We start from the raw sequence: 24086 nt of genomic DNA on the forward strand, positions 1-24086 counted from the left end.
TGTGAAGTATTTTTTCTTCTTCCTGGTAATAGAAATTTTGTTTCCTTTTTCCTATAAATTTTGATGATTCTTTTACTATGTCATCTCATTAAACCACATTTTTAAAACTAGAAGGAAAAATGATCTATGTATACATGGTATATATTCCTTAGATTGTGATAGGCAAAAAAATTATGTAAATTTGCTGCATTGTGCGATTATGTATCAGCTTCTTGTCACTTAATAGTTCTTTTAGTGCAAATCATTGCAGCTATTTAGAAAGCTTATGTATTGTGCAAAACAGCTAATGTTATTTCATCATCATTACAATGAAAATTTGATTAGACTTTCTATGCTGTTGTCTTTTCCCCTGCTTAGAGCTTACTTTGATACGCTTGTTTCCAAATTTTAGTTTTTTGTAAAATATCATTTTATAATGGTTATTGTCCAGGCCAGGCACATTCCTCCAAATTTTCATTTTCTGATATTGATCAGGCCAAAAAAAACCTCACTAAATAATCCTTAAAAAAAAATCTGCATCCTGCCTCTCTCTCTATATTTATCCTAATTTTTTTTTGCCTAGCTTAGCATTTTATGGATGTATTTGTTTTAAAGCACTGTTAAATCGCATTGTAAAATCTAGAATTTTCCCAAATAAATTAGTCTACGTGAAATATCTTTTAAAAAAAAGTATAACTATTTTTTGGTCTGAAACTACTGGTAGCAATTTAAGGTCACTGAACTCTGTAGACAATTTGGTCACTTGGTCTTTTCAGTAAATGGATATGGTGACATATTAAATTTGATTGGAGAACTTATTTTTTAACAAAAAAGGACTTTTCTTTCAAAACTACCCTTGTAACCATATCCATCATATAGGTATAAGGTAATAAAGGATGATATATATGTTTACACTCAGTGTATATTTCTACATAAATCACAACGCAGACCCTAATTTAAGTCAAATTTGTATCATATCTGACGGGAAATGGAGTCAAGTAGATGAGGGCAAAGATGATGCAGCTCAGATTAAATGTATTTGTAGATAGGGAACGTCAGCAAAATCTTTGTTATGATAATGAGAAAAATTTTGCAATTATAATATATGTATTTTATAAAAAGCAAATGGAAGGAAACACTGGGACACATTTTTAAGAAAACGGCAACCCAGCAACCCAGAAAAACCACAATGGATTTAAAGAACAATGTTCAAACCTGAATAAGAATTCAAATATATTTAGGTCTAGCTCTACTAACTATAAACTGCAAGGGCCCTGTAAGTGTTTTGTTTTTTAAGATTGAAACATATTTTTGTTGTAATTGCAGACAAAACAATATATTCAGGAAAACCTGGACTCAGAATTTGAATTTCCAAGGATGCTTTCTTAAATTTAAATTCAAAAATCAAAATCTAACATTTGATAGTGTTTCATTTTATATTTGATGTTGGAGAGCACTATGGGTAATTGGGAATTTGACTCAAAATCTTGTTACATCATTTTATCATACAATGACAGACCCTAAATGAAAACTACGATTGGAAAATATCAGGGTAGATAATTAAAAATATTATGATGGTACCTGGGTGTTATCAAACATGTGTTCTATAACATGCATGACTTAACACTGATAGGGATTGCTTCTAATGAATGCTCTTATGCCATGATCACGTTGTAAGGCCGCTGAAAATTCGTGAACATGCCTCCAAGGAAATAAAATCAGATAAAGTGAAATGGACCAAAAGTGAAAACCTCTCGAATCATTATTCTAGAGATTTAATTACCAAAATCAACTTTACTTTCTGATTATTTAGGAATTAGGATAAAAATGAAAATCAAATGGACCAAAAGTGAAAATCTCTCCAAACATTATTCAAGAGATTTAATTACCAAAATCAACTTTACTTTCGGCATTTTAGGGAAATACGCAAAAATCTCAAAAGTAATGGACCACAAAAAATCTTGATGAATATCTTCGAGGGTGTTTATCCAACAATCCAAAGTGCGTTCTCGTTTTTTATCTAATCAGGAAAAAATGACTCGTCGATGATCGAATAACGTCCAAATATCAGGCAGAGATTTTCTTAGGCACAAATAATTAAAGAATGAAATCATTTGTCCTTTGATTAAGCAGATAAAAAGCAACGAAATGGAACAAGTATTTTATATTGAAATAGCACGCGATAATGTTCATTGTAATTGCTAATTGATTAAGTTCCTGCCACGGAGTTAAAAAAAGGTCAATTGTAAATGTTATCTCGTAACTGCATCAATGTCAGGTGCAATGTGCAATGTAAAGTCAAACAGTTTTTGTTTTAAAAAATTCTTGACGGTTATATGTTACAATGTATTTCAATTTCATTCACTAAATAATTTCAACTATTTATTTTAAACAAATGCTTGATTTAATGGGGTAACATGTTTTTATTTTCTTTTATTCAAAGGCATTCTTGATTCAAAGGTTACCAATATTTGATTTTCTTTAAATTGACTGATGAAATTTTACAAACTATGGCCCATTTAATTTTGATACATAATGAATGTTCCGTCTAATCATAATATTTAGTTGATATCCCCCCCCCCCACCAATTTTTGAAACAAATTGGCCCCCTTTCCCTGCCAGCTGCCAAAATTTCTTTTCACTTGTAGAACTTCAAAAGGCTGCACTGCATTTTTATCATTTTTTATTACAATATAAACATTTATGTACAGATGGCCAACCTGTGTGGTTTATGGTTTGTTAATAATTCTAAAACATTACCTTATATTTACATTAATAGACCCCTATATGTAAAACAATACGTGAGCCGTAAGACAAGCTTGTCAGTGAAAATTATCTTTGTCTAAATATTCTAATTTCTTCAAGCATGGTGTATCCAATTCAAGGGAGAAAACTCTTACAGGTCAACTATTCAATTATCAACTATCATGACTATTGAACTTTTTTTTATTCAAAATGTACTTATTTTATTTCATCATTGGCTGCATATTTTAAGGGATAAATCACTTGCAGGAATTTCCGTTTAAAAAAATCCCCTAACATTTTATAAAATACATTCATCAAAACTTTCATGAAAACAATCATTTAACTTTAATATTAAAAAGCTGGAAATGAAGCTTATACAGACAGTACTGTTGTTTGCTTTTCTTTGGTTCTTTGCTACATACATGTACTAATTTTTATCATAGCTATTTGCCCTACATCCTTTATATTTTCCTATGTATGTTGGAATTTTACCTTTTATTTACCCAACAGAATTTTCTCAAATAGCTACTTGGAGCTGTTGATAGTTTTCATTTTTTTTGTGTTACTGAGTTGATATCGATATGATATTTAAGCATGTATATCCCACATCTTGTTTAATTCAACTATTTGACTATAGATTAATCTACGCTATTTTGCAAGAAAAACCAGAATAAGCCTTCTGATTTGTTAAGATTTCAGCAAATCTAAATCTTAAAGTCAAGTAAGTCATAGCAACCTACTTATAATAGGAAGTTATATACTTTCCTATATGAACCTTTTAAATGAAGTTATATGATACTGTTTTTTTTTAACATTCAAAAACTGAATTTCACTATCAAATTACAGGTAGTCAAAGTGTTTCTGGATATAAATCTTAAAGCTACTAAACCATGATATGGATGATGTTTCCAGAATAAATAAGAGGCCAATGCTGCAGAAAAATTGAAAATTGAAATAAAAATACCCCATTAAGAATAGAGAATAATAGCATGTTAAATACAAAGTAAGGAGAAAAACCATAAAAAAATATTAACAAATAGAGAAAAGTGCCCTAAAATACAGAGTAAAATGACCTCCATAATCAGACCCTCATATTTATAAGGCAACACCATTATTACAGATTTCCTATTTTAATGCTCCCTTATTTTGGCAATTTTAAAAGATCAAATTACATTATCCTCATAATATGATTTTCTTTGTCATTTCCTCCTCCTCATTGCCATATTACCAAAAAAAAAGTCATTGCTAAATTTATCCAATTTACAGTTTATGAATCTAAGAAGAACATGTGGGTACAGATTTCTCTTCAATACTTACTTTCAAAATTACTCATATATACTTTTACTTTTCTTATTAATTGATTAATTTCTGCATCTTAAATGGAAACGGATACATTTGTAACAAACCTTACCGTAATACACACCTTGAACTTTTCTCAAGTGAAATCCTCTGTACGTGCAAAACCACAACACAAGCACCACACACAACTTCTTTTCTTATTCAAAAGAAATTAATACCTTTAATGAGAAAAAAGTCAAGTAAAAATTAAAATCCCATTAGATTTAAATGACGAATAAAACCGTTTGTGGTCAAAAGAATTATTTAGTGGTTCAATTTCTCTCTATTATACAGGTCAATGAATCAACTATCTTTAGTCGATGTTAAAATTCTATGTATTGAACTACTCCTTTTATAGATGTATACAGTTTCAGTATTTTATATAAAAATGATTAAGCCGTACGATTTTAAGGTTCTTTGGCATGAAATAGGTGGGTCAATTTTCGTTCTTTCGTGATGTCAATTGTTCGGAAGTTACAATGTATAAATAGAGTAGGCTCAAATGTAACTTGGTAGATCTCTTATACAGTAACTGATATTAGTAAAGATTGCCCTGTCATAATTTAGGTATTTACGTGTATACTAACGAACAATAGATAGTACAATTTGTTTACCGATGTTTATATCATATGCAAATATTAGTATCTAATTAATTGTTTATTTGTTTGAAGTATACGTAAAGATCTAAATGATTTTGCAAAATCACATTTTTATGATGCATTTTTAAAGATCAACTTGATACACAAATCTTTAGAAATTTTTCTATTGGTCTATATATAAAATACTAAATAATTTTCAATAAAATGAAATATGAGGAATACACAAATTAGACAGCAATCAAAGAACACACCATCAAAATGACATCTAGGTAAACTCATCAGGAGCCTGTAATTTAGTGGTTGTCGTTTGTTTATGTGTTACATATTTGTTTTTTTCGTTCATTTTTTTTACATAAATAAGGCCATTAGTTTTCTCGTTTGAATTGTTTTACATTGTCTTATCTGGGCCTTGTATAGCTGACTATGCGGTATGGGTTTTGCTCATTGTTGAAGGCTGTACGGTGACCTATAGTTGTTAACGTCTGTGTCATTTTGGTCTTTTGTGGATAGTCATACCGCATCTTCTTTTTTATATATTATGATTTAAGGCACAAGCTAAATATAATAACCTTGCAAAGTACATCTCACATTGTAATATTCTGATAAACAGAAACTTTGAATGTGGCTTACTGAGTACACAAATTTAAATTATGGCACTGAACTACCCTTAGCTAAGCAATTCTCATACATGTGTAAAATATTACACATACTGTGAATTCATTTATTTTCGTGGGTATCAATTTTCGTGGATTGAGGAAAACTTGCATTTTCGTGGATATTTGATTTCGTGGTTTTGCCAATCTTTGCATACTTGCATTTTCGTGGATATTTGATTTCGTGGTTTTGCCAATCTTTGCATACAAAGCCTATCGAAAATTTGTAATTCGTTGAACATTTGAATTCGTGGTTCACCAGTATCAACGAAAGCCACAAAAACTGGTATCCAACGAAAAATAATGGATCCACAGTAGTAAATTTGTATTAAGCATAGAATATATCATTTTTATACATATGACACTACAATCATAAATACTAAATGACATTTTCCATTATGTCATATTAGCACATGCATCTCTATTAATAATACTTATAAATCACATTTAGGAGTTATTGTGATAGTAATATTTTTTTCACATCTTGGTTTCAGGTATAACAAAGATACATTACTTATCCAAAAATGTACTTTGTGCAGAAAAAATAATAAGAATTATATAGAATAACTATGCACACCACTTATAATCCTAGGTCAGAGGAGAATTAGGCACTCAACAAGAATGTGTCCATAGTACACGGATGCCCCACTCGCACTATCATTTTCTATGTTCAGTGGACCGTGAAATTGGGGTCAAAACTTTAATTTGGAATTAAAATTAGAAAGATCATATCATAGGAAACATGTGTACTAAGTTTCAAGTTGATATAACTTTAACTTCTACTATCGTAGGTGGGGCATAAAAATATGTTTAATCCAACCACTTTCTAAAAGCACCTGTCCCAAGTCAGGAGCCTTTCATTCAGTAGTTGTTTTTTGTTGTAGAAAATCATATTTGTTTTTGTTTATTATTTTTTACATGATTTAGACCTTTAGTTTGCTCCTTTAAGGAAGTTTGCTAATCAGTTTCAAAATAAATAGCTTTCCATAACACTAGTATATATTGATAGGGGATTAATTAAGGAATCAAAAAAGAAAAAATAATATAGAGGTCAAATTGAATGTGCTTGTTTTCAAGATATTAGCCATTGAAATTTTGGCAGGAAAATGTTCTCTCTTGATTTTTCATAGCTTTATCATTGACAAGTTAAAGTTCTCAAAAACTATTAAAAAATAAATAAGATTTTATAAGACTTTTACAAATGGCTTATAATTATACATGTTAAAGATTTATAAAAAGAAAAATAGGGGTCAATGGGCAATTTTTTTTTAAAGCATTCAAACGGATAAAGCCAGAGGATTTCGAAAATCTGACAAAAAATCCAAAACATCCTTAAATTGTTTTACCTTTTCACAGTTTATTATGGAGTATTGGCTTTGCTCATTGTTGAATGCTGTACGATGACCAGTCCAATTGTTGTTAATTTCTGTGTCATTTGATCTCTTATGAAGAGTTGTCTCATTGGAAATCATATCACATCTTCCTTTTTATATTTATTGTTCCTGTAACACGTTTGTTTTTATTACATGAACATGTTCCTCAAAAGACTTTCAAAGAGTAATCATGATACAGAAAATATCCTAAATTTGATTCAAAGAATGTTTGAATATCCTTCATTTAATAATAATCACTCTCAAAGAAAACTTGCCTGTAGTACTGATTCTCCTGATGTTCAATGGTCATAATAATAAAATGGTCTACAAAGATTGAAACTAGTGTTAAACCTCAAAGTTATTCTTATAAACATAAGCTTCTAGAAAATTGAAAGCAACGACGCATCTATTTTGGATAGAGAAAAAATCTAAATTGAGTGTAAAATCTTTTAGTTATTCATCACCAGATAAATGTATAAACTTCATTTTCTATTGACTTGTGTGTAATGTAAGAATTCATTCTGGATTGCAAAGAAAATCTTAACCAAGTCTAAAACCTCATTATTTCATACAATATAAAGGTGTACAGCTCTTCAGTTTCTATTAACTTTAGCGCAATGTTAACATAATGCAATTGTCAACACTATGATATAATACATGCTCTATCAATCAACTTACAATGAAGATCAATTGCAAAAATACAAATTTCTATCGATTTCTTTTGGCTATGTTTAATATCTGGATAAAATAAAGTGGGTTTTCGACAGATAACACATACCGGGGACAATAGGTAATTGTCTCTGTTATTGTGGCTGTTCCTTTATCTGTGCTACCTTTTGTCCCCTTCTTTATAGAGAGTATTGATGTTGCAAGATCTGCACTCTGAGGCCAGAAGTCAATTAAGTGATTCAATATTTTTTCTTTAAATGAAGTTGTAGTTAACAAGAATACTTGTATGTGTATTTGATTCTAAATCAAAATTTTTATATATTGATTCATTTGAATATTGTGTTATTTTTCACACAATTTGCTTGTATTCATTTTTTGGTTAGTTGTTAAAATAACAAAATGCATGTGTTGTCGTGGCTAGTATTAATAATACCACTGGTAATTCAACGTTTTTGACATGAAGCAGATATTTGATAAAACTGAAAAGCTCACAAGCATTATATCTCATCACTGTTATTGATGCCTTTTATTAAATATGGAGTAATTCTGTTCATCAGTGTTTCAGAAATTTGTGACGAAAATTTGTGAATTTCATTCAAAATTTTGAAATTAACAGCATGCATGATAAGCCTGTCGCTTTTCCAAAGAATAAAGTTCAATGTCATATCAGAAATTTCTAAAAAAAAACTAAATGGAGATTTGTTTTAATGAATATAAACCAGTCACAAATTAAAGTAAAAACATGAAAACTGCTCATTAGCACTGAAAACTGAAACCCCTCCCCCTTTTTTAATGAATAAAACCCAATTACTCAGAAACATTATGTTGTATAATAAAAAATTTATAAACAAGAATGTGTCCAAAGTACACGGATGCCCCACTCACACTATCATTTTCCATGTTCAATGGACCGTGAAATTGGATAAAAAATATAATTAGGCATTAAAATTAGAAAGATAATATCATGGGGAACATGTGTACTAAGTTTCAAGTTGACTGGACATAAACTTCATCAAAAACTACCTTGACCAAAAACTTTAACCTGAAACATGCACTTTCATTTTCTATGTTCAGTGGACTGTGAAATTGGGGTCAAAAGTTTAATTTGGCTTTAAAATTAGAAAGATCATATCATAAGGAACATGTGTACTAAGTTTCATGTTGATTGGACTTCAACTTCATCAAAAACTACCTTGACCAAAAACTTTAACCTGAAGCGGGACAGACGGACGGACGGACAGACAAACGGACGCACAGACCAGAAAACATAATGCCCCTCTACTATCGTAGGTGGGGCATAAAAATTGATAGGGAGCTCATGACAGACTTACAACAAGAATGTGTCCCCAGTACATGGATTCCCCATCTGCACTATCATTTTCTATGTTCAGTGGACCGTGAAAGTAGGGGAAAATCTCTAATTTGGCATTTAAATTAGAAAGATCATATCATAGGCAACATGTGTTTTAAGTTTCAAGTGGATTGTACTTCATCTTCATCAAAAACTACCATGACCAAAAACTTTAACCTGAAGTGGGACAGACGGACAAACTGACGAATGAACAGACAGACGAACAGAAGAACTAACAAACAAACGGATGGACGCACAGACCTGTAAGCATAATGCCCCTAAATTGGGCATAATAAACGGAGAATAAAAATGGGGAATAAAAATTAGAAGTTTTTGCAAGTACAAATAAGGTATCTGACAGATCCGAAAAATGCTACTAATGTACAAATCATTACTGCCAATTTAAGCTGCTGAACAAATATGAACAGTTTATATTGAACAAGAATGTGTCCATAGTATCCGCACTATCATTTTCTATATTCAATGGACTGTGAAAATGGGAAAAAAATCTCTTATTTGGCATTAAAATAAGAAAGATCATATCATAGGGAACATGTATAATAAGTTTCAAGTTGATTGGACTTCAACTTCATCAAAAACTACCTTGACCAAAAACTTTAACCTGAAGCAGGACAGACCGACGGACGAACTGACGCAGACCAGAAAACATAAAGCCCATAAATGGGGCATAAAAATTCAAAATTCAACAAGAGGCTGTCACAACGACACAGAACCGGATTTATTAATATTTATTTGTGTCCTGGCAATATCACAAGAACCATTACTGATGAATGGTGAAAGTGAAAATCGTCAATATCAAATTTGACCTCCATTTTGTCATCAGTATCAACATCTTAAAATTTGAAAAGCTTAGATTGAATGGTTCATGAGTAAATGCAACAACGTGAATGGAAACGCCATTTCACAATCTTTTAAGAACCATAACTCCTGAACGGTAAAAGTCAAAATTGCCATTATTGAACTTGACCTCCATTTTGTCATCAGTAGCAACATATTAAAATTTGGGAAGCTTAGGTAGAACAGTTCATGCGTAAATGCACGGTTAGACTGGAAACTCCATTTATCAATCTTTCAAGAACCATAACTCCTGAATGGTAAAAGTCAAAATCGCCATTATTAAACTTGACCTTCATTTAGTTGTCAGTAACAACATATTAAAATTTTAAAAGCTTTGGTTGAACGGTTCATGAGTTAATACACGGACAACATTTGATTGACGCCCGTCCGCCCACCCGCCCGCCCGCCGTACATCCCCAAATCAATAACCGACATTTTTGTCACAAAAATCCGGTTAAAAATAGGAAGTCTGTAGGTATTTGACTAATCTTATTAGAGCTCAAACTTTATAATTTATCACTTTCAAAAATATGAAGTTGTTCTGGTTATTAGTTTCTGAGAAAAAACATGTGTTGGACAAGGGGACAAACAAGTTAATTTACAATATAGTCCTCGCTCTTAGAGTAGTGGTATTATTCAACAAGAGGCTGTCACAACGACAGCAAACCGGATTTATTAACATTTATTTGTGTCCTGGCAATATCACAAGAACCATAACTGATGAATGCTGAAAGTGAAAATCGTCAATATCAAATTTGACCTCCATTTTGTAGTCAGTATCAACATATTAAAATTTGAAAAGCTTACTGTAAGCTTAGATTGAATGGTTCATTAGTAAATGCAACAACGTGAATGGAAACGCCATTTTACGATCTTTCAAGAACCATAACTCCTGAACGGTAAAAGTCAAAATCGTCATTATTGAACTTGACCTCTATTTTGTCATCAGTAACAACATATAAAAATTTCAAAAGCTTTGGTTGTATGGTTTATGAGAAAATGCACGGACACTACTGGAAACACCATTTTTCAATCTTTCAAGAACCATAACTCATGTACGGTAAAAGTCAAAATCGTCATTATTGAACTTGACCTCCATTTTGTCATCAGTAACAATATATTAAAATTTGGGAAGCTTTGGTAGAACAGTTCATGCGTAAATGCATGGACACGACTGAAAACTCCATTTTTCAATCTTTCAAGAACCATAACTCCTGAACCGTAAAAGTCAAAATCGTCATTATTGAACTTGACCTCCATTTTGTCATCAGTAACAACATATTAAAATTTGGGAAGCTTTGGTAGAACAGTTCATGCGTAAATGCATGGCCACGACTGGAAACTCCATTTTTCAATCTTTCAAGAACCATAACTCCTGAACGGTAAAAGTCAAAATCGCCATTATTGAACTTGACCTTCATTTAGTTGTCAGTAACAACATATTAAAATTTTAAAAGCTTTGGTTGACAGTTCGTGAGTTAATGCACGGACAACATTTGATTGCCGCCCGCCCGCTGTACATCCCCATTCATATAGAAAAAACAAAAATTTGGTCACTTTCTCGAGCATGAAAAAAGTGTTTAATTGTTCATATTTGCCAAAAATATACTTGATTCATCTAAATAATTGTTATTTTCTTGGGCTTAATTTGAATTTCATACTGATTTTTACTTAAATATACTTTGAATATTCATTTATTGATTTCATATATTGGTTTAAAAAGCTGATCTGGACACTTTTGTCATTTCACAGTACAAAATAAACTGACCAAATGAAGTGCACAGATGCCATACTTGCACTATCATTTTGTATGTTCAGTGGAAATTGAAATTGGGGTCAAAACTCTAATTTAACATAAAAATTAGAAAGATCATATCATAACTAAGAAAACCTGATGGAATGCAGCAATGCTAATTAAATCAAAGTCACTGGACCATGAACTTTAGACACCAGGTGCTGGAAATGGTCAACAAACTGAAATGTACAGACAATAATATAACTTCATATAAAATGTTGTTATCTTTTGTAAAGATTTTTAATAAACCTAACTTAACTTTGAAATTTCTAATTAATTGAAAGTCAATTTAAGAATTTTCAAGTAGTCAACATTACTTTATTGGTTCAAAGATGCAGGGATTCAGTGAGCCCACAATACTTTTTAATGATGTTAGAAATCAGCATAATTTATATGGGCGCATTACGCTTGCGTGCATTTGGGATTAAAATGTTTTACGTTTGCGCGCAGCTTTTGATTACATCTGCGCGCATTTATCTCACAGGTAAACTCAGTAAAAAAGGGAATATAATAAAAATATAAATAATATCAAAATATAAATGACTATAATTTTCATATTAGATATGACTTAAAATCATTTCCCTTTAATCATTAATCGTATATCTGCATTTAAAAACTCAAAAAAGTCATTTTATTTTTAAAAGTTTTAAATTTATAAGTTAAGCCACAATGTATACCATAGGTGTTTTTGTTGTTGTTGTTGTTATATTACTTTATATACGTCTATTGTTACATGTATGTAATAGTAGATTAATCATGTTTTATTTATATTGTTAACATTTGTATGTAAGAGAGCCTTATTGGAAATTGGTTTAATCCAAATGAGTTGCTCTCTTTAAATAAAGATATTATTATTATTATCATTCTAATATGACGTCCTTATTACGCTTTGTAAACAAAGCCGTGTTCTAATGGGCACAAAATATGTTTGACACATGCGCACGAACTTACTGTTTATATTAACGTTATTTCCATCATTATCCTTTAAAATATATACATTTAAGCAGCTAACATAAACTTTTATTATATTTTTTATGAAACAACATATATTTACCCTGCTCATAGCTTTTAAACTTATCAAATATGAAATGCAATGCACAAATATGAAATGCAATGCACAGACTCCTCCAGGAGGAAACGGTAACAGCCAAACATTTTTACGGTAATTTTTTATGCTTCGACCAATAAAAGTACTGTATTTGTCCTATTAGAATCGAAATAATTCCTTCATGTCATGCTCTATGCTCATTTTAACATATGTAGCCATTATATTTGACCACATTTTACACCTCGCTAACGCTCAGTGTAAAATATCGACAAATATAATGCCTACCCAACGCTCAGTGTAAAATATCGACAAATATAATGCCTACCCATGTTAAAATGACATGAAGGAATTATTTCTTAATTATAACTGAAAATATTTTTTTTCACTATATATTGTTTACATTGAATTCTGGGACCAAATTTAAAGGGTTCATGATAAATTTCGTTATAACTTAGGGCATACATGTAACTTCATTACGAATTTGTCAGGGTGAACAAGTACCCCGAATAGTGATCTCTTTTAAATTCGTAAATAATTTAAGTTAGTTTGTAAAGTTTTGTTTGGTATATGATGAATATAAAACTTTTCGTATTGATAGGATATAACACAACCGAATTATCCTGTTAGAATCGCACTTCCACCTCATCGTGAATGAGCAGTTGACTCAGACTAACGGAAAGGGTACTTTTACTTAAAAATAATAGAATATATTTATAAATAAATAAGTATTATTACCTAAGCTTACCTGAGTTTACCTGTCAAATAAATGCGTGCAATTGTAATCAAAAGCTGCGCGCAAACATAATGATTTGTTCGCGCAAATGTAATGGAAATGCGCGCAAACATAATGCACCAGTATATATATACAGGGATGATTCCAGGTGTTTACAAATGGGTCCCTTGAATATCAAATTGGGAATTTTTATCCCAATTGGGAATTTTTTATGCATACAATATAAGACGAAATAATATATCATTTCCTGTAAAAACGGAAAATGAATATTAAGTTAATTTCTTCTGTACACTGATTGAAGAAATTATTGGATTCAGACCAGGGATGTTGTAATACATGAATATCATTGCATATGATGCACTATCATCTTAACTTTGGTAAACGAGGCCTATTACAAAAAACATATATACCACAAGTACCAGCTAGCATAAACCTATGGCAGGCCCTTTAGCTATTTATTCGAATTTCAAATCATCTCATAATATATATACGATATCTCATATAAGATTTATTTAAGATATCTTAAAGTATATGAAATATCTTATAAATATGTTTTGTATAAGATATCTTATATAGTTCATTGTATATCATATTAAGAAAATTATATGAGATATCTTATAAACTACATGTATAAGACATCTCATAAATTTTTTCAGATATCTCGTGAACTATATAAGATATCTTATAAACTTTATAAGATATCTTTCAAACTATATCAAATATCTAATGAACTATTAAGATATCTTATAAAGTTTATGAGATATCTTCAAGTTAGATTAAATAGCAAAACGGCTTGCCATATTAACCAGTGAAAAAAATTTAAATGTATTTCAAATAGAACTGGCCAATTGTTGAATTAAGAAAAGCAATTACAAAAGTATATATATATATATATATATGCTTAATTGATAAGTTATTTAAAGCAATTGAACCAGTGAACTCTAAAAATATTTGGATCATTTTCATATCTTTTGAAACAGTTCCATAATGATGACATCGTATTTCAGGATGGGGGAGGGGGGAGTGGGGGTCTCATTTCATGAATGGTCTGTCATCAGCATTATTTTCAAAAACGCTCAAACTTTTGTTTTTTGCAGAAAAAAGAGCAAAATATAAAATAATTTCTTTTAATCAACATAACCGGCTCTGCTGGGCGATCTGCTTTTACCATTCAAATTCATTCATCAATGTTATATAAAATTTTCTCTTTGCCGAGGTCTGTTTTGGCACCCATTTTAACAAAAAGCATATTTTTGATCAACCTGTTGAGCGATCTATTTTTACGAGACCACATATTCTCATAACATTTTAACTTCAATTGAATCCGGCCGCTAAAATTGTTTACCACATGTTGACATAATCAATAGTCAGCATTTTTTTCCGTATTTTACTATGTTTTGATGACAAACTATGAAAAATTATAGTTGCCGTAATCCGTGACGGAAACTTTTCCGGAAATACCGATTTTTGTTTTATTTTCCTGAATTGGTAAATTATATTGTCAAACATTTTTTTGGGGCCGCTGGCCGATTTAAGGGCCGTTCAGCGGCCCTAAACTATATAGTGGAATCATCCCCGATATATTTCTGGAAATGGTAATGATTTGACTCATAACTTACTTTTTTTTTTAAATTGATTAGAATAGATTTATAAGAGAAAAAAAAGCTTCAATTTCAGCATGCTTTTGACATAATTGACAATTCTGAATTTAAATATACAGATCATATCATGTAAATATTTCTTAACTAGAGGAACTAACATAACTTTACAATGGTAGAAGAATTATTTACTATATAATTTTGGGAGTTAAATTTTGGCTCTTATCAAACCACTCCTCTTACAACATAATTTCCCTTTTTCCAGGGCTATAGAATAACAAATGGGAAATACATTCAGTTATCATATTTGTAATGCAGCAACTTTTGATGTTAAAGTGGAAATACAACCAAAAAAAAAAGAGAAAAAAAAGATAAAGAGAGCATGGCTTTCATTGTTTAGTTTTAAAGTAAAGCCTGAAGAAGAAACCATAGAGATCATTGAAAACACAAAACATAGAATTTCACCTTTAAAATCTTATGAATGCAAAGTAGAGGAACATTCAACTGTGAAAATTACATTCCTTAATAAGCCTAACTCACATGAATACAAAACACACCAGTGCAAAAAAGGCAAGGGTATTATCATAACCAGCAACCAGGATATTGTTGAGAATAATAATCCAAAGAAACCATGGATCAGTGAGAACAGAGATTATGAACAGGAATGTAGAGAATGGAAAAAAAATCATGAAAGTTTTAAACAAGAGAGGAAAAACCTTCAAGATCGATATGAATCAGAAATGGCAGATATTGACGATGACTACAACAAACTGAAATGGGAAAAGGAACAGAAGAGAAAAAAGGAAATGAAGCAGCTGCAGACGAAATATGGGAAAAAAGATGAAGAGGACTGTTTTATCAAAAGTGATGATGATGACGAAGAAAAGAGAAAGAAAAGAGAAAATAATTCTGACACAAGTACATTAGAAAATCTGGTGAAAATGACAAAGAAAGCTGTAATGAATTAAAATTTCATTCATTGGTCTTGTTGATGTGCATGCAGTTTTGACATAATTAACTTAAAAAACTAGACTATCTAATAAATGTATATTCGATTTTCATTTAATCTTCACTACACAGAATTCAAGTTTTATGAATCACTTTTTAAGACATGTATCAATATGTTTCATAAATATATATAAATTTTTTTTTTATTTGTTTCACAGTTTGTTAACTTTAACTTAGTGTGCAGTAAGTGTTTTGCACAATATTTAAGGTCATGCATATATGTGATTATCAATATCTTTGTTCATCGGTATTTAAACTTCATATGGAAAGTTGTATCAGACATCTAACTTAATTTGTCTCTAATTAATAGACATCACATAGATTCTTTTAAAAAATTTCTGTCAGATGCCACAAAGGAAAAGTAATTGTCCTAAAATGTTAAAAATTCTTAGGTCAAGGTGTCAGATTCCCAGTCAGCAATAAGTTCCATTGGCAACCATACCACATCTCATTATTTTCATATTTACCACAAGTCATACAATATAGTCACTTATCTTTAAGAATCTTTTGGTAGATATAAACTGAAACCAGCTGTTTAAAAGTCTTTTGAGCCAAAAGTTGTGTAATAGAAATGAACTGGCTAACCCTTAATCCAACACAGTTTGGCACTGTCTTATGATCCCTTGGAAGTCGTTATTTTAGTTTTTGTGGACTAACGCAGAGAAAGAAATGATTGTACATGTACAACTCATGTAATTTTCTAGGCAAGTTGTAAATAGTTTACCATCATTTCCAAAAGGAAAAGATAGGATACTTTTTTGACAACGAAAAAATCTGGGTAAAGTAAATTTCTAACCATTTTTTCTGCCATATTCTTTAAGGTGGATCTGGACTATACGACTGCGCATAATTTCACGCATGAATTACAATGCACACAAAAAGTATTTGTCGTAAATTCAACATTATTTTTTTTAATATTTTGATTGATTAGAAATGTTAAATCATTGTAGTTATGACACTTAAAGAATATTTTCGTTATCATGTGTATCTTTTAAAGGCTCAAAACGACATTTCACGCATTTTCACCACTTTCCCACCAAAATTTGGGTTTTAATGCAAAATATTTTTTTTTTCCTTATCGGTGACCTATGTTTTTTATTTGCTCATTCTTTGAAGCTACATTTTTTATATTACAGTTTTGGACCAAGTGTTATAGAACGTTTTTTTGATATTCCCACAAAATATGTCAACATGCACCTCTATTTTCCCTATCATTTCATTGAAAAATGGTCCCTTTTGCATACCTGTTTAAAAGTAAAATGTTGAGCTTAAATGGTCCGTGACCCCCTATTTTTTTTAAACCAATTTGATTCACCTTTTATAAAGAATAAAATAACAAAAAATACGGCACTTCTGATAGAAAATTCGAATAGATCCGAGCCACCTTAATACATATAAGAAGATGTGGTATGAGTGCCAATGAGACAACTCTCCATCTAAGTAACAATTTAAAGAAGTAAACCATTATGGGTCAAGGTACGGACTTCAACACCGAGCTTTGGCTCACAACTCACAGCAAGCTATAAAGTGCCCCAAAAACTACTGGTGTAAAACCATTCAAAAGGGAAAACCTAGTCTAATCTATATAAAAAAAAAAAACAATCTGGGTATTTTGGGAAAAAGGACCCTGGCCAGTTTTGGGAATTTTTTAACGTGGTTTTCAATGAGATTGGGAAAAACAACCAATATACCAGATGTTAGTTTTAGTGCGTTTAATTCATTAAACATTTTTTTGTTGGTGAAAATAAAGTAAGGACTACAACTTCTTTGTTTTTAAATATAACAACATGACATTTGAGTATCAAAATAATGAGTTCTAACTTCTTAAGGATTGTTACATTTTTTTGATTTTGACATGAAAATTTGTAAACTGAAATATTTTGAGTTCTGTATAAAATATATCCTGTTTCTATTTTCTTTTTTCATATATCTTTTAGTTTTCAATTTTAGTGTTGCTAAGTCAGCTGTCACATGTTTGGTTATTTTAATTTTTTTATTTACTGTATTTGATTGACAAACCCGGAATCTATACTTGTCCGTTTCCGGATTTGATCTGGTTTTAGTATTTTCCCACACTTCCTGTTTATTTATGGCAGCCATTGTTTGTCAAAAATTGTTCAATATGTTTCAACTTGGATTTATATACACATTACTTGTTGGCGATTTTTGACATAAAGCTAGCAGTTGAATAAAATAAACATCTCTGTCATTAATAATAAAGATGGAAATGAATTTTGTGATCATTTGGGAATTTTGCTCCCAAAATTGGGAAAAATGTAGGGTTTTTGCCGTTGGGAATGGGTCCGAAAACCGGACCCTGTTGAATGCTAGAAAAATCCATGGAAACACTTATGAACCACATAAAAAACAAAAAAAAACACTGAACATCAGAATCCTTACTTAAGACAGGTGCAAACAATTGCAGCTGGATTAAATGTTTTAATGGTACCAAACCTTCTCCCTTTTCTGAAACAGTAATATAACATCACAAAATAGAAAGACACATTATAAAATATTTGAATAGCTTATCAGGATACAAATAAATTGTGTGAGGAGGAGATAAATCATATTTCCAATAAAAGAACTTTGATTCAAAGAAAAAGTACTCTGAAACTGTCTTCATCAAAATGCAACATATTTTTAAGCTGGGTGGGTGTGTTTTTCAACAGAAAATCATCATTCATTCAGCCATCTCACCAAATATAATAAATATACATCTAATCGATGTTCTTCTCTTAAAAAGTCAGGGTAAGGCTTTAAATTAAAACATGAATCATAAATTAAACAAAAAAACATGAATTCAAACAAAGTTTAATTTTTGAATCTTTGGACCTTAATCATTTGTTAATATGGTCTCATTTGAAAACAGGGTCCAAATTTAAATTCTAAATAGAGAATTAAAATTAGAATATCATAGAACTACCAGAATTCAGTTTTTGGATAAAATCTTGTTTCCCTTGTTTCAACAAAGTCTAATTTAGGACCCTTTGGACCTCAATGTAGACCTACTTCAAAATAGTAATACAGGTTAAAAACCTTACACAATTCAGGACTACAAAATAATCATCATTAAAATTTGTTAATAGATTGGGCCATAACCCCAAAAGTCAATCCCAACCTTCCCTTATGGTATGGAACCTTGTGGTACAATTTCATAGAGATCCATACTTTTATACACAACTTATTGTCAAAAAACTAGAAACAAGAATGTGTCCTAAGATGCCCCATCTGCACTATCATTTTCTATGTTCAGTGAACCGTGAAAATGGGGTAAAAACTCTAATTTGACATTAAAATTAGAAAGATCATATCATAGGGAATATGTGTACCATGTTTCAAGCTGATTGGACTTCAACTTCATCAAAAACTACCTCAACCAAAAACTTTAACCTGAACTCGACCAAAAACTTAAAGCTGAAGCAGGACAGATGAACGGACAAACAGAGGATTAACTAACAGACTGATGCACAGACCAGAAAACATAATGCCAAAAAATGGGGCATAAAAATGCCTTTTTTTGGCCCCAATTTGTTTTATTCAGTTACACTTTGTGTTGATAAGATGTCTTTTTCATATTTGTATGGTTGTTAAAAACCATTTAACTTGGGTTAAAAAATCATATTTAAATTTTATGGGTTGATATCTGATCAACTTTTTCTAATATCACTTACAAGAATTCACAGAACATATAGACAGTTTAGCTACACCAAAGACAAGATGGAAAAGTTACTTGACACTGTGGATTTATTTAGTTTTGTAGGCACCATTTTTTTATGGATTTACTACGGAAATATTCAATATTAATGGATAATTGATCCATGGTTTTGCTAAAGATTCCATACAAGCATTTAGGAAAATTTGTACTTGGTTGATTATTTTAATCAAGGTTAACCTATCCAAACAAAATCCACAATTTGTTTTATTATAAGAATCCACTGTACATTTTTATATTTTGTTAAGCCTCTTTATGACTAACTGTGAAATGTCAATCGTTTGTTAATTCCTTACTGTGAAAGCTACCAAGAATGTCACACCTAAAAATGCTTCATAAAAATGAAAAACCCCATGCCATCTGTCCACCCAGATAAAATCACTGAGAACTTCTGACTTATTACAAGTAGAGTGACCACTGCCATGGTCAATTATTGACTTTGGTGGTCAGTTAATGGGATAATCACCTCTAACATGTGAATGTTACCTGCCGATTAACTGTTTGATTGACAGGTTCTAATTAAAGATAGGATGTACCCTTTGAAGTGTGACGATCAATAGATCACATCGACAGACAGGTAAATTATCTCGTCACTGTAGCTGTCAGGTGGCTGCTGCAAAAAACAAGATGATTCTAATTATTACCAGTAAATTTAAATTTTCTGACAAGTTAGAAAACCTGGAAATTAAAATAAAATGATCATCAAAAAGATTTTATTATTATTTAGACTTGTGAAAGGAAGAAAAATATTTTGTTTAACTTATATAATTACTTTGCAATTTCCTTTTATGAGAATCAAACTTCAAAGTCAATATCACAAATATTATTATAACTGTTAACATCAATTATATACAGGATATCAAATCAATGTTTTTCCCTGCATTGATGAGAAAAGCTTAGTAGATTAACTTCTGATTCTGTTCGATCACAATTTTTTTTCATATTATGTTGTAACATGTAGTCAAAATGTCTTTAAATTGATATTGTTATGGGGTTGTTGTCTCATTGAAGGTAGTATAGGGTTATTGCATGAATATTGGGGAATATTGTCCTGAGTAGAAGTTTATATTGCATGAGCTTGCGAGTACAATATATGTTCTACGAGGGACAATATTCCCCAATATTCATACAATAACCCTTTTATTGTATAGCAATATAATATTCGAAAGTAAAAATTGGTTCAAACTAAGATTTTGTCGTTGATGATGTCATGCATTTTGAAGATTTATTGCACTAGTGCAATATTGGAATTTATTGCACGCTAAATTTTGGTTACGTTCTGTGGGAAATATTATATTGCTATGCAATAATATACCTTATATCTGCTTTGCACAGATTGAATAATTCTTGGTGTTTAACAACAGTTTAAGCACTATTGGGTACATAGTGGCAGCCATCTCTTAATGGTGGAGGAAGCTAGAATGCTCAGAAAAAACTATAACCTTCAGCGGGAAAACTACCAATGCTTGTCAATTAAGGTCAAACACACCTGTAAGATGCAAGGTTAGAACTCACAACCTCAGAGTAAACATGTGAGTTGTTTTTATGTGTGAGCCACATCTCTGTGTTGAAGGCCGTACTTTGACATATAATGGTTTACTTTTACAAACTTAAAAGTTTGTGGGTGAGGGAAAAAATAAACTTAACAACCAGAATTGACAGTCTAAATATATAAATTATAAATTGTGAGCAAAAAAATGCTTGCACCAATATTCAAAATGATGTAAACCTGTCAAATCCCTTCAGATTATCCCTACAGGATAACAGAAGATTTCATTAGTTTCAGTCTCATACTGAAGTTATTCACAGCGACAGAAAATTATAGCCTATTCCTTTAAACCGCTATAATATTTACTTCAAAAAAGACTGATGTGAATAATCTACATTTACAACATATTCTTAATTAGTTTTGTTTTAGAAAAAAATTACAAAAAAAATAAAGGAAAAATATTACAACTAGCCCATCGTAGTTTTTCGTAAATAGATTTCTTAAACTTATTTTAACCAATAACAAACTTTTTGTCATCATAATGGCAACTATCCAAGTGTTACGACAGTTTATAGTAACCCAAAACAGATAACAACTGCAATTAATAATACAAAAATAGTGAAAACCTTATTTATACATTTTTTTATTTTCCCTTTAGCCATGTATTTTTTCTGGAAATAAAAGAATATATATATCATCTAGATGAAGTTAAGTAGTCGACATGATTTTTTGAAGTCGACATTAAGCACCTAACACAATACATATTATGATAAATGTTCGGACAATTCATAAAAAAAAGAAGGTCACAAACAAAACTATGAAGTTAAGTAATAGAAGTGTACTGTAAACGATACATTTCCAGATTAATTTTTTTTCACTGGTGTAAACTGGTGGGTTTTATTGCTGGGCTTAATTTTTTTTAACTCAATGGGGAAATTTGTTCTGCCATTTTGATAAATCTTAGACAAACAAGAATGTGTCCATAGTACATGGATCCCCCACTGGCAGTATAATTTTTTACATTCAGTGAAATTGGGGTCAAAACTCTTAATTGTGCATTAAAATTAGATATATCATATCATAGGGAATTTTAACACTTCAGTTTCCAAAATTTTGTAACTCCAATACAAAATTATATTTTAAGTTTGATGTAACAATTTCCTTATTATTTATCAGACTTTTTCTAGTTTTCTATCGATCCTTTTATCTTCAAAATATTAACAATCTTTCTTCCAAGGTCAGTCTAGCAATTGCAAATGGAAACATTTTCAAATATGACCCTCAATTCAAAACATATTTATCCAATCATACCCCTCATCTCATCTGACCATCTGCATAATGCGAAATACTGTACCATAAAACTCAAATAAAAGATATAAATTTGAATATAATTCCTATTTACAAGGCTTAATTAATATTCATTTTTCAAAACTGGACATACATATGATTAATATATTGAAGTTCAAAGGCTGTCCAGGGACACCGTTCACCCATTCCCCTGGAAAAGGTGAGAAATCATTCATCATCAACAAGGCTTTGATGTATTTATTACACCTGAGTGGACAGGTTGATGATTTAATGAGTGCAGGTTGACCCAATTTGTATTATATGTTAGTCAATTGTATGTAATAGTTACCTTTAGGTAGATGTCAATCAATTCATCTATTTTCTTTCAATAACTTATGTACTTTAAGTCCTCTTGAACTGAAAGTAGAGGTTATATGTTAACTGTTAAGAATGTTTAGGAAAAAATTTCCCAATAATTTTTATCAATTTTATTATGAAGTAGCCAATTAAAATTTTGATTTAACAATTAGTCATCTTAGAATTAAAGGAAAACTAGAATATCTTGTGACTTTTTCCCTACCAAATCTGTGACTGTTTTTCAGTTAATCAGTTTATTATCCAATAAGACAGTAAGCCAACAACTTTTGTGGATTGAGGATAATTTATTTATTTGTGGATTGAGGATAATTTATATATTTGTGGATTGAGGATAATTTATTTATTTGTGGATTGAGGATAATTTATTTATTTGTGGATTGAGGATAATTTATATATTTGTGGATTGAGGATAATTTATTTATTTGTGGATTGAGGATAATTTATTTATTTGTGGATTGAGGATAATTTATATATTTGTGGATTGAGGATAATTTATTTATTTGTGGATTGAGGATAATTTATTTATTTGTGGATATTTAATTTTAAGAATTTGACAAAGTCAGCATACATGCCTACAGAAATTGATACTTCTTTGAACATTTAAATTTGTGGTTCACCTACATGTATAACCACAAAATCATCAAGAACTATTGGTATCCAGCATATAATAATGAATTCAGAGTATATATCGACATGTATATCATAGGTTTTATCAGTATCTATATTTAAAATGTTTAGCGTATATCATAGGTTTTATAATTATTATAAAATTGAGAATGGAAATGGGGAATGTGTCAAAGAGACAACAACCCGACCAAATAAAAAACAACAGCAGAGGGTCACCAACAGGTCTTCAATGTAGCGAGAAATTCCCGCACCCGGAGGCGTCCTTCAGCTGGCCCCTAAACAAATATATACTAGTCCAGTGATAATGAACGCCATACTAATTTCCAAATTGTACACAAGAAACTAAAATTAAAATAATACAAGACTAACAAAGGCCAGAGGCTCCTGACTTGGGACAGGCGCAAAAATGCGGCGGGGTTAAACATGTTTGTGAGATCTCAACCCTCCCCCTATACCTCTAACCTATATTTAAAATGTTTGGGCTATACACATATGCACATCAGGAGGATTATCTTGGGAAGGCATATTTACCCATTTGACATTCAAGCCAAACATTGTTTTTTTTTTAAAGTGTTTCAAAATCACTATCAAAGTAAAAAATCTCCTCTAAATCACCGACTCATCCACAAACCAGCAACTATTTTTTCTCAAAAATACTGCTTTTAAAAAGTAAACATTCATTATCTTGAATTTAAATTTAATACATTAGAAAGATATAATTACAAAAGTACCAAATTTACTGCACCAAATGTCTCTTCTGTGACAATCAAGACCAACAAAAAAATTTTAAAATCCACATATTTCGTAGTGCTCATATAACTGAAAAGCACCAATATAGAATCATTA

General features: G+C 30.7%; 1 protein-coding gene across 2 annotated transcripts in view; it reads right to left on the reverse strand.

The window, feature by feature from the left end:
• Window positions 1–22642, reverse strand: part of LOC143042382 (protocadherin-9-like) — an 82430-nt gene extending 59788 nt beyond the window's left edge. For both annotated transcript variants that reach the window (XM_076214661.1, XM_076214662.1), the window contains exons 1-3: window positions 22585–22642; window positions 19946–20072; window positions 4148–4241 (exon numbers count right to left, since the gene is read on the reverse strand). The gene's annotated coding sequence lies outside the window, so the exon portion shown is untranslated. The remainder of the gene's footprint in view (window positions 1–4147; window positions 4242–19945; window positions 20073–22584) is intronic.
• Window positions 22643–24086: the final 1444 nt, after the last annotated feature.

Source organism: Mytilus galloprovincialis, chromosome 8 (genome assembly GCF_965363235.1).
Source record: "Mytilus galloprovincialis chromosome 8, xbMytGall1.hap1.1, whole genome shotgun sequence".
NCBI lineage: Eukaryota > Metazoa > Mollusca > Bivalvia > Mytilida > Mytilidae > Mytilus > Mytilus galloprovincialis.